Source organism: Falco peregrinus, chromosome 4, assembly GCF_023634155.1.
Source record: "Falco peregrinus isolate bFalPer1 chromosome 4, bFalPer1.pri, whole genome shotgun sequence".
NCBI classification, from domain to species: Eukaryota; Metazoa; Chordata; class Aves; order Falconiformes; family Falconidae; genus Falco; species Falco peregrinus.
This window is the reverse complement of record NC_073724.1, coordinates 78,343,609-78,356,247: the sequence shown is the minus strand read 5'-3', so window position 1 is coordinate 78,356,247 and position 12,639 is coordinate 78,343,609. Positions and strand designations below refer to the sequence as shown.

General features: G+C 39.0%; 1 long non-coding RNA gene across 1 annotated transcript; it reads right to left on the bottom strand.

Annotated features, from left to right (window-relative positions):
* Positions 1 to 934: 934 nt before the first annotated feature.
* On the bottom strand, positions 935 to 12,386 carry LOC129784395 (uncharacterized). Its single transcript, XR_008747068.1, has 3 exons — positions 12,248 to 12,386; positions 8,877 to 8,922; positions 935 to 1,654 (listed from the first exon to the last, which is right to left on the bottom strand). It is a non-coding gene; the product is annotated as an uncharacterized LOC129784395 (long non-coding RNA).
* Between the last annotated feature and the right edge of the window lie 253 nt (positions 12,387 to 12,639).

Below are 12,639 nucleotides of genomic sequence, written 5' to 3'. Positions count from 1 at the left end.
GGTTTTACTCCAGGGAGATTAACATCTGTTAAATACAGCTACAGCATCCTCATTTAGCCAAGCGGCACATCTCTTACCAGGTACACACTCAGGGCTGGCTCTGCTCACAGCTGCGCCTTAATAACACTTTTCTTTTGGCATTTCAGGGGATATTGAAGGTTTCCCTGTGACACTGCTATTCTGAACTAATTTCTGGAAGGTTTATTCAGCATTTCTGTTCCACAGAGCTGTGAGGTACAACTCCATACAAAGACAGGGAGGTCATGCAGAAAAACAACCCACCCTGTGGAGTCTGGGTGCTTGCTGTTCTTTGGAGTCTAGCAGAAACTCGTACAAAATCCTTAGAAGATTATTAGTGAAATGCTGAAAATCCCCTTCCTATGATTGATTTACTTAGCAGGCTCTCCCAAATTCATTCAGAATTGGGCTTGACATATCCAGTAGTATCAAAATTAACGTGACATACTTTTTCAGCACAGACATAAGCGATATTTCTGAGAGGTCAACAAGGTAGAAAAGAATTTTATAACAGTAATATATTAAATTATGTCTGGTGCAACATACAGTTAAGCACAGAACTTCACAAATTTTTCTCCAACTATACCATACATCTGAAGTTTCTATTGCATGTATTTATTCTAGTATAGTTAGAAGAGAGATCAAAACTGGCCTTACAACTCAAAGCTAGTTACAAACTTAACTATGAAGAGACTAGTGTCTTTCCATAATTAGCCCATCAAAGAGGGAATGTACTTGTCAGCCAGTGAATGCATATACAATTATTCAGCAGTGTTTAAAGGAGTAAAGGAATAAACATGATCAAAGAGCATCCAAGAATTAGGGATATATCGTTTTAATCTCTGAAAATTGCGCTACATATCAAATGCGTGGCAAATGGAATAAATAACAGACAAATTTGATTTATAAAGTTTGAATACCACCTAGGGGTTATGGTGACATCATGCAGCAAAAAAGAACCAGAATCTAAGATTAAATTGCACCTTCAAAATTCACCAATTTTTATCTTCTCTGCTGCTGAAAATACATTGAAATAGATCTCAGCGATGTCTTTCACAGACCCACAGCTCATGTCTGTGTTTTTCATTAACTGTTCAAATCCCACAGTCCGGGTTTTTAAACTGCTAAAGGAAGCCATAACCTATCCTTGTTCATTACAATGACTTGGTCGTATCAACACTCTTTCATGCATATTTTTGGTTGATCTTAAAACTGCAGTTACTGTTCCTTATCTCTGAAACTTAGCTACAGTTAACAGAGCTCCTTCCAGGCTTTTTAGGTTCATGTAAAACACAGTAAAAGTGTAAGTGATTTTTGTTGTGTGTTTCAACATACAGGGTAAGCAGGTCTCATACCTCCCGGTCCTCATCTGCTCCAAGTGCTCATACCTCTGCATAGGTGAGATAAACTGGGGCAGTCTCCGGTGGACCCGTTTCCTTACAGCTGCACTGGTTCCTGGCTCACGCCACACAGTATCAGCCTCTAACATCTACATAGATATGAAAGACTCCTACAGCAATTCTCCTTGCTGTCAGGTGTTTGGATCTTGAGCTGTTCAGTTGCGTTAGATCAACCACAGTGTATTTGCACCAGCTGGATACCAAGGCATTTGGGTATTTTTTTGAGTCACGGAAATCTAGAAAGAACAAAGAGATAAATCCTTGATGCAGTCCAGTTCAGAAGCAAAACCTCTGGCACGCGCTTTATGTTTGTTGCTGTTTGAGTTAAAGCAAAACAACCAGAAGGCAAAAAGCCAGTCTGAACTCCGCCTCAATTCTCTTATTTCATGCTAAGATTAAGATATGGCTGTCACCTGTCCCTACTCATGCTTTATGCAGGATGAACCATCTTAAAAACTGGTTTGTACTGCACATCTCCAGGTGGCAGTGTGAATATGCTGCTGTCTATGGGAAAGGAGATCCATGCAGCCAGGAAGGACAATGTAGATGGGACAGTAGGATGGGACAGCGCAGCTTCTGCACGGTGACATTAACAGAGTTTTACACATAATGCTATTTATGGACCCAAAGTCCTGTCCTTGCATAGTCTGTGTGAAGCTACTGTGCAGCAAGACTGCAGATAAACATTCATATAAACAAAAGTCTGCCATTAAAAAAAAAGATGCTGACAATTTGCCGGGTAAAGGGTGTCTGCCCCTCCTACCTAATGCAGCCCTGCAACAGGACCCCAACTCAGCCACAGCCTTTCAGGTAAATCTTCAGAAGACCTTCTCTTAACACCACAAAGGTTTCTAAATTCCAAACGCAGGTTCTATTGGCTTTTCCGAAACAAAAGCACCAAAAATGTCAGAGAATAGAAATGAAAAGATTGATAAACCACTATTCTCCTTGCCCACTGGCAGGATGTGTTATTTTCTTCAGGCTTGTACGTTGTCCAACAGCCTTTCTTTTGCAGCAAGCTCTGTGAGTCTTCCCAGGTCCTTGGGAGAAGTCTTGTGGGGAGTTCTGGCTGTGTGTTGGCTTCCCACTCTCTGTGGGCACTCGCCATCCCCTAAACCCCTCAGGCTCTCTCCCCGCAGTGCCCCTTGCTCCCTGCCTGCTCGCACCGGCACCCAGGAAAGTTTTCCCACAACTCATTCTCAGGGATGAGCCAAGCTCTCCCCATTCTTTACACAATTTCCCACAACCCACATGCAGCCACCAAAATAAAGGAAGGAGGTGCCTTCTTTTTGGCTGCCTTTCTCAGCTACCTCTTTAAAAGGAAGATGACACACACTGATGAAAAACCAGCAAGCAAACGCATAAACCAGATGCCATCTATCACAGGTCTCCCTGTCCTCAAGTAACTGACAACTCAGCTTTATTCCCTCTCCTGGCCTGTAGCTCACAGTGTGCCTCAAAGCTCGCTGAAAACAGGTATTGATCCAAGAGGCTGCAAGGATAGAGCCTTTTGAGCAGCTCTGTGCCATCATTTTTCCTGAGGATCTGGAAATACAGAAAGGCTGGGTCGGCTCAGAGGGAGCCTGGTCTTAACCTGGGAAGGCACAAGACTGGCAGTGTCTGCCTGAACAGAATACACCCAGGACATGCTTTCTCTGCAGACTCACTGGCATGAAACATTTGCTCTTTGCAAAGGTATATTTTTTATTGCTCAGCCACTCTCAACTAGATTAAGGTCTTTTTTATTACCTTCATCAACTTAGTATCTGCCACTTTCAATTATACTGACTCATATTTAAGAATAACGCTAATTATTTTAATGTGTTTGCTGTAAATCTAGCCTATGCTAAGAACCATAATGCAAATCATTTGTGACCTGAATCCTGAACTGTAATTAGAAAAATGCTTTGTATTGTTTGTATTGCCATAGTGTTCAAAAACCAATGAGGATTGGCATGTGACTGTAGGAGAATTACATCAGTCACATAGAAAAAGTGTCTTTATGTCTCAAATACTTCCCAAATAAATAAAAAAAAAAGATTTAAAAATTGATTGAAGTGATGACAGGTCCTGAATTATTGTTTCAGACATGTCTTCTATCAGACATGCAACATTAAACAAGGAAAAGGAAAAAACATCAACAAGAAAGTTTCATAGTAGTTGACTTTTTTCTAAATAAGTATATATAATGCAGAACTAACAAGTCTTAACATCAACTCACTTTTGGGGTGCAGGGGCACAGACAGCAGACATTTCATAAACATTTCATAAAATACAAAGCTCTTGATTTTACAAAAAAATTATTCAGTTCTCTTCACCTTTTCTGAAGTATTTTCATCTAGGCTTTCATTTTTCAGCTTTCAAGTTTTAAATATAAAACATTACTCCCTGGGTTAAAAAGGGATAAAAGGACTAAAAACTGCATTCTAAAGAAAAAGATATCACAGCCAATTTGTAGGGAGTTTAATAGTCTCTGCAGTTACACCAGATTCTCAGAATAAGGGAAACTGAGAACTAAACATATATCAGTTGCAAGCTGGAAGGTACCACAGGTGAAAATGAGACACCAGTGACACCAAGTCAGAAAATGGCCATAATAAGACTCAGATCTGTCTATGATGTTTTAAGGGCTGAGTTACAGAACAGAACACTTGGGAAAAAATTCTATAAATGTTAAACCAGCAATAAAGAATAATCAAGAATAAATGGGTGGGTATGGGTAGGATTTTGCCCTCTGCTGAGGAGTTACCTATAAGAAACAGGGAGCACAGGACTGCTGCCTTGCCTGCGCATGGCCTCATCCAGCTGAGGACCTCTGACCTATGGCTTGGTCCAGAACTCTAGTTCTTGCTGTCATCACTTTGTTCACACATTTTGATTTAAAGACTCGTTTTCAGGGATGCACAGGGATTCACAACCAGGCTGTTCCCTTCCAAGGCTCTTTATTGTGTGTCAGTCTGTACCTCTTAGACTACAGAGACCTGCTGCTATTAACTAACAGAGATGCAACCTGACTTACTGTCTGGCAGTAAGCTTACATGATAAATGAAACCAAAACCAAAACCTTGATCCTCAATCTTTGTGTCAGGAAGATAGAAAATAAGTAGCACTTTGATACGTAAAGCAATAAAACAGTGTTTCTCTATTTGTCACAATTACCAAGGGACGTACTTTTGGGTAAGGGCATGCTTCTGTACGGCTGGATTATCGTTTCCTAGCATGTGTGATCTGTTGTGATGGGATCGATATTGCAGGGAATCTCTTTTTTTGCTGTTCTTAGAAAAGTCTAAAAAATGTTCCTCTGTACAGAGACAGTCATCTAAGTGGAAGAAGTGGTACACCACATACAGATGTGTGTCTTGAGATGCCCACATTCCTAGGCTTTTATTGTCTGTAAAAGACTTTATCCACTAATTATTCACAAATCACATTACTTCTGGCAAAAAGTTTATCAAAACCATTTAAATCTTCTTTCAAAATTAGTGCATGGCTTAACTTTCCATCCTGCACTTAGAGACCCAAATCTAGAAGGCAGTCCCTATCTTGCTTATAGGTATCTTGGATAAAGAAATATCAAGCAAATGCCTGTGTGATGAGGTCCCTAAACAGAGGGGTTCTGGGACCAACTCACTTGACCCAGAACTGCAGATGCTGGGACCAAGATCTCCGCCTGCAGAGTGAGGGGGAAGAATAGGCAGAATATTCTGTAGAAATAATATGGAAAAGCTTTTGGGTGCTTGATGCCAGATTTATTATGTTGATGTGGTTCAAGATGTCTCTTCATGCAGGCTGGCAGTGACGCCAGTATTCACTTTCACAAATACAGAAGGGCAGGTGGACAGTCAGCAGGGGTTGCTGCTTGTAACTCCTATTTGAACTGAGTGTCGATGTCACATATTTTCTTGTCAACCTGATCAAGTTGGGGGACACCTGAGATGCAGACCTGAATCTCCTCAGATGCAGGCTGCCTCGCACATCAGCTTGCCCTGTAAAGCCCTACCACATGGGATGAGTCTTTTTGATCAGGTATCTCTAGAAAGTTGCCATTCCTTGTGGCTAGAAACTGTAATGACCTCACCAAATTTGCTGTTTTGTCTAATTAATCTCACCTTATAGAACAATTGAGGTAAGACACTGTGGCCTTGATTCAGCCTTAGAAGAGATGAAGCAATAACCTCCCTCCTAAGCCTACTGAGGGTATTTGTCCACAAACCTGCAAAGCAGCGTGCTTATCCAGGTATCTCCCAAACATACACCATGCAGGAGGCAAAAACCAGAGAAGGTGCTGAGATACGTTCTGGGTAGCTTGCTTTGTACCTCCCTGTGGTCATAGGTCATTTTCCATAGTCAGATGGATGTAAAGTAGAAAATTCAGGTTTTAATCACATAAATATGTGGCTTTTCTACTTATTTCTATTCATTTTGCAAACTAGTTTAAAGCTGCTATCATGACTTTGCACTCCAGGGTGGTATTTTAAAAATTATTTTTAAATGTTCCCTGAGCCTGCCTAGGGCTTCTCTCTTCCTTCATTCCTTCCTCCTTTACTCTCTTTTCTGTTTTCACTAACCCATGAGTACTAGGGTGTATGTGGTTTGTTACATTCACTGTACTGCAGAGCCTCCTTTTGTTTCTTTACCCCACAATCAACCAGCCTGTGAAACTAATTCTGCTCCTAGACCAACACAAAATTACTGGAGTAATTAATCTTATTTCAAATCCTGGCCATCTGTACAGAATCTCAAATACAGGTGCTTAAAATTATCTTTGAGAATACCTGTGGAAAAATACTGATCATCCAGCTATTTGCATTCCTACCACATTAAACACAGAGAGGGGGAACTTTGAAAATTCTGGCATAGATTTCAATGCTTTCTGCAATAATCTTAGATAAAATGCGTTGTGCGTGTGCTTCAAAACTCCACTTCAAACACGCGTGCCAGCAAAATGCTGCCATTTTAATTCTGAGCAAACAGTGGATCACCTGCTGAGTCCAATGTTAGGTCTAAAGTTTTATGTCATTTAAAAGCAGTCTTCTGACTTAAATATAAAATCAGTGGCTTACACAGTGAGTCATTATAAATCTCTAGCAAGCTTTTAAATCAATCAGTCAAGCTTAGAAAGCAGTGATTTGGAGAATCATAGCTCTGAGGCTTGGGGCCTTTTTGTGCAAGGGTAATAAAAGCAAACGATTTTGTAGCTTTTAGGAATAGTGACTGGTTTGCTTTTGGCCTCCCAAGGAGTACTCAGGTTTGACTAAATAGGTTTACCACAATATATGAAAAAATTCCATTACTTAATATTATTTTCAAACTCTAAAAGAGAGAATGACACAAAAAAAATTGCATTTAATCTGCTTAACTGTAAAACTCGGTGTAAAAATGATACTTTACTCAGAAGATAAATTATTTTCTGGCTAATAATGAAGACTGAAAATTGTAATTGTTTTGCAGCGCAAGGGTAGCTACATAATTGCTGCATTGGTGGCAAAAGTAGTGCCACTTAGAATTAAAGATTCTTAGCATTTTCCATAAATACAACACTGTTTTCAGCTGCTCATAACATTGGCAAAGCTGAATCATGAAGCTGCAGTTTTCCATGCCTCTGCCTGGTTGTAGCTTGTTTGTCGTAGAAGAAGCAATTCAGCAAAGGACTACGGAAGTTTTTCGGAAGATCAGAGAAAAATTTTTATTCATGAAACCATTTTCTTTATTCATGAAATACATCTTCCACAAATTTTCCCATTTGGGTAGGGACTGTTTGCCATCAATTGTGCTTTTTAGTTACCTTCATAGCCCCTAGTACCGGGTGACAAATGCATCCTTGTGAGAAGTGGTGTAGTGTTTGATTTGCTCTGTCTCTGCTTACTTTTGTGTGTTATATATATATATATATTTATGTATCTCTGTACATTATTTACATACATGTGTGTGTATAGATATATATAGGTGCATACATATACAAAGAATATATATGTATGTGTGTGTATTTTTTTTTCTTTTTCTTTTTCACTGTTACAAAAGATGTACCTAAGCCACAGAAGGGAGGGGTACCTGTTAATTTTGTTCTGGCAGAGGTGAATTTTCTAGAAAGAGGCCCACACCTTTCCTGAGAAGGAGATTTCTTTCCTGGAGTATTTTTTGAAGGAGATGATGATGGGAAGATGAAGGTACACGCAGCATGGGCTGGGAGGCTCCTGAAGGAGCAAGGGACCTGGTTGCAACGGAGGGGGCGAGGGAAGCCGCAGCTGAGCCTTAGGGATGACAGAAAGAGGGAGATTTTTCTTGTGATCAGAGGGGTTGCGTGGACTTTGCAGAGCTTTACAATGAATTTTGCCACTCTGGAAAGCCAGGATGGGGAAAACCAAGAATCAGCCCAGAAGGACACAATATGAAGAGAGATATTTATTTTCAGTTCTTTTACTTTAAGCAGTGCCACTGAATATACTTTCTAAGGACAGTTTGGGGGTGGGGGTGGGGTGGGGATTATTATTATATATTTTAACCAAACTGAGCTTTACTAACTGGAAGCCCACAGGTGCATCTCGGCATACTCGCTACACTGCGGCCCCACCACAAGGATCCAGCTGAACCCAGATCCTGCTGTTCTCCACATCCAAGGGCTTAAGCTCTTGCTCTGGTCTGGGATTTGCATTTGTCCCTAAGCTGCTGACATAGCTATCGGCTCTGTTGCAGTCTCCTGAAGCTAGGTGCCCAGTTAGCCCAGAAGGGAGAGAGAGACTTTAGGGATGTGAGGGGAATTTTCCTTCTCTCAGCAACACGAAGCACCTTTGGCTATGGACCTGGAGGACTGTATTCTGACACATTCCTAACTCACTGCTGTGTTTCAAAAGAGAAAGAGGCACTGGGAAGAAAAAATGATAGATAATTGCTTGATATTCACTGTGATTTTTCCTGATGTGGTGTTTGTGACTGTGTGAGGAAACTGGGGAGCAGCCCACCATTACAGTGCAGGAGAAGCCACATGCAATCAGCACAATATTCCATCTGTTTGAGTCATCTGCCTTTGATAGCATCTACTGCTGGTTAAATCAAGACAAACTCACTAATAGACAGTTACAAAATTACCTCTGGAAAGCAAGATTTTTATGCCATCTCTGATGACTTGTACTTTAAACTATAAAATGGATAGGGACAGACACCCTAAAATTATTTTCTCAAACACAAAAGTGCACACTGTCGTTTTGTGCAACTGTGGGTTTTTTTTTAATATATAAAAATGTGCTTTTATATATATATATATTTATATATTTTTTACATTCTTGCACTGAATATCAGGCCCTTGGCCCCTATGATGTCTTACAATAATGTTTCACATATTAATTATGCATCGTATAAAAGCACACTTCCTTTGATCCATTTTAAATGTTGCTTTTTGACTGCACGAAGAGCTTCTTCATCCTTGCGTGGTGCAAGGCTGGGTAGCAGCGAGCCCCTTACCTGCACTTCTCTTGGCTTCAGTGAGAATGGGAAGTGCTCAGCTCCTCTGAAAAAAAAAAAAAAAAAAAGGCTAATTGTGTGACTTCTTGTGGATTTAGAAGCCCAAGCTTACACATTTTATGTTAAAACAATTCTTCAATTAAGCATAACCAATTATTTTCTTTTGCTATGACTGGGCCCCTCTTCACATCAGTCAGAGGCTATTCTTACTGTTATTACTATATTGCTTGTTATGCATGAAAATTAACATGTAAGAAATATAAAACCTACTTTTTACACAATGGGCCTAAGATAAACCCTCTGTAGTCGATGGATAGAATAGCTCCACGCTTAGCCACCTTTAGATCAGACTTAAGGTTCATTTTGTTCCTAACACACTTTGCTCCAGCAAAATTTGCTTGTAATTCCCTGAGCTTTGTGCCTTTCTGTCTATAGTACTGCATTAACATACTTTTATTGAATTATATTTCTCATTCATGTTAAACTGAAAAAAATTAAGGGCTTGCAGCAAACTAAATTTAGGTAGATATAACATCATAGGAGCAGTGTTTGAATAGAAACATGAATCAGGTAATAAATAGCTCTCTTTGATCATTGTTTTTAAAATCTCTTGAACCATACTTTGATTAGTTCTATTTAATATTTAACATCTGGTTAGTCAATTTCAATCTGCAACGAGCGCTGCTGGAAAAATTCTATGCTGACTAAATACATTTATAATACTACAAAGCTGACATGTAATTGATTTTAGTTTCCATAAAAGGATTATGTTAACTTTTCTTAATCCATATATTAGGGTTTCGTGAAGTCCCGTGAATTCACACCAGGGATACTAAGTGTTTATTCCTTATCAATATTTTATGCAAAAACGATAGGATTATATTTTAGCCTAAGTACTGCTTGCTAGTTTTTCCACTGGAAAACAGCTAAAATGCAGAAAATATTACAGTGCTGCTGTAGCACTGACACAGGGAAGGACTATTTGGTGTTACCTGGGTTTATAATAGTCAAATAAAATCATACTATACTGAAATGTGATACGGCTGTAAACTACCAAAGATTGTTTCTCCTTGTGCTAAAAGGGTATGATAGGTGTACATTTTTTAACTTTCATAATTGAAAAAAAAGTATAAGACTATAACCTAGTTAAAGGCCTGATTTAGCATTTAGTATTTCAGACCAATGTGAGTTTAGGAAGTTATGAAAATTGCCAGAAGTCATTGACACTGGCAGTACCCAGTTGCCCAAGATTAACTCAGGTAGTTTGCTAATCCAATTTATCTCCATCCTAACAGAATAAGTACCATATTAATAGTAAATATAATGCTCTTATGTGTCTTAAGCAAATGCAGAATTTTATATTTTCCTAGCTATTCCTTTAGATTAAGACTGGCTTATAGAAGTGTTTTACACTGTGAGGGATTTGGTGAGGACAAACCTGGGAATGTTAACTGTGAACCCACCAGTTATGAACCAGGCTCTCAGTTCAGGCAAGGTGGTAGTACCTTTGGCCCCGTATGAAGCAAGGGTGCCTAGATGACTTTATGACTTTATCGGATGTGCTAGGGAAATACAGACTTTCAAGCACTATATAGTGGTATTATGCCTCTTTTTCTTGGATGTAGAGACTTTTCACTACAGCCCTTCAAAAGCATTTTATTTTTTTTATTTTTTCGCATCTTGCCCTGTATGGACCTTGCAGGGAAGAACCAGGCCTCTGCTCGCAATCAAGAAATGCATATCTGAGGCAGAAAATTACTAAGTAATAAGGACAATAAAAAAAATTAGTGTCTCCAACAATCTTATATCCTATTTTATGTTTCCATAAATCATTTTCCTCTGTTCTTTTATCTTAATAGTAATATTTACATGAACTAGTAGGCAACTGCACTTTAAACCACTTGGTGATGTAAGTTCTTCCTCCCTCTCAAACTACTCACACTAATAAAAAAAGAAAGTCTTCCAGGTTGGTTTGTCCAGAGCATTCAGAATATCCCTCTGTTTAACACATAGGAACAACTTACACGTTTGGGCCACACACAAATGAGTGTTTTATAGGGAAAAGACCCAAATGTCAATTCCATCATGCCAACTGTGACACACAAAAGTTACATTAATTGCAATATTAAAAACACTTGAGGAACACTGAGGCATTTGTTTTGGAACCAGGAACCTGGAGCCCTGAAAACAGTGGGTAACAATGGAAGAGTTTATTCATTAACAGCAATGCTACATTGGTAGCTCTGAACACTTCTTTTTCAAAGTTAGCATGTGGCATATAAATGATATTCGGGGTGTATTTCCATGAAAAACCTATTCCAGACTCTGTTCTGCCTATGAAAGATCATCCCATTATATGCTTCGAAAACTGAAATACAAATATATGATCACACCTCCCTGAATATTGTTCACCTACTAATTTTATCCTCCTCACAAGTCTGTAGTGTAAGGCATGGACAAATTTCTGGTGTTTTTACAGAAATTCCTCCAAACAGCCAGTCTGAACAGTCCCGAAGCCATGGCTGTGTAAGATAGCCAAGCTCACTTCAAAAGCTCCTCCACCTGCTACACCCTCTACTGTGGAAAACTGGACCCTGAACTGACAAAACCCCTAGGAAGGATATTTAAATCTTAAGTAAGTGGTCAGTTAAGAGCCTGAAGAAGCATAAGGACAGATAGCATGTTCGGTATGCTAATAGAAACCTATTTACTGGAGGAAGTGACAAAAACATCAATCAAATCAGAAAGGGCTATTAAGAACTGTTAACTCCCTTTCAGATGAGCAATGATTTCCACTGGGAAGTAAATAAATATTCATGACAGGGAGCGGTGACAGAAATTTCACCAAAATTACACTCTGGCAGGGCTTCTGAACCAGACAAATCTTTAGGAGAGGCAGTTGGCCTGTGTTTTGGAAGAGGATTGAATATTTAGAGAACTCTACACAAGTCCCAGAAAAATCTATTTCTGTATTCTCTTTTTCTTCCTTGGAAATCTGCTGTAGATGTTGTATTTCAATATTGCCCAGCAAGTCATATAAAACTGAGGTTTCTAAGGATTTAAAGATCACTTTGGTATCATTAGAAGCCCCTATCCCCTCATGCTTGTTTTGGTATCTTCTAAAAAAACTTTTTATTTTTCCCAAGATAAAAAGTCTTGCAAAAATTAATAGTAGATCCTGATATCCCACATCATTTGAAAACAAGGTTTGAGCTTTTTTATTCAGACAATTCTGCCTACAGAACTCTAAATTTATTAATTATACAAATAAGAAAGGACCATCATGCATTTACAGTGTCCCAGAACCAGACTGGAAAACAAATACTTGCTGGCTTTTCTTTTATTTCTGTATGAAAGAAATAAATCTTTACCTCCTGTTTCCTCCTCCTAGGCTGACACACAGGAAGACAAGTTCTAGCTTATCTGTCCGTGTTCCACATGGCCAGGGCAAGAATATTTTTATCCTTTTTAAGAAAAAAAAATCAATGCAGGTTAATAAATATAACAGCTCACATTGCATTAGTGTATTAGTAATGTAACCTAAAATTAAATAACCTACTTACAAATATGGCAGCCTTCCACGCCAAGTTTCAGCCTAGAGCAAATTTTTATGATTAAGTTATGAACCTCTAAAATGCAGACATGTCCTTAATACACTGCCTTAAATGTTTCCATCTTTACCATTTACTTCTTTTTGATATCAAGGGATATTTTTCAGATAGCTTTGCAGATTGGTTACTTGCATGGAGTTAGTTGGTAGGAA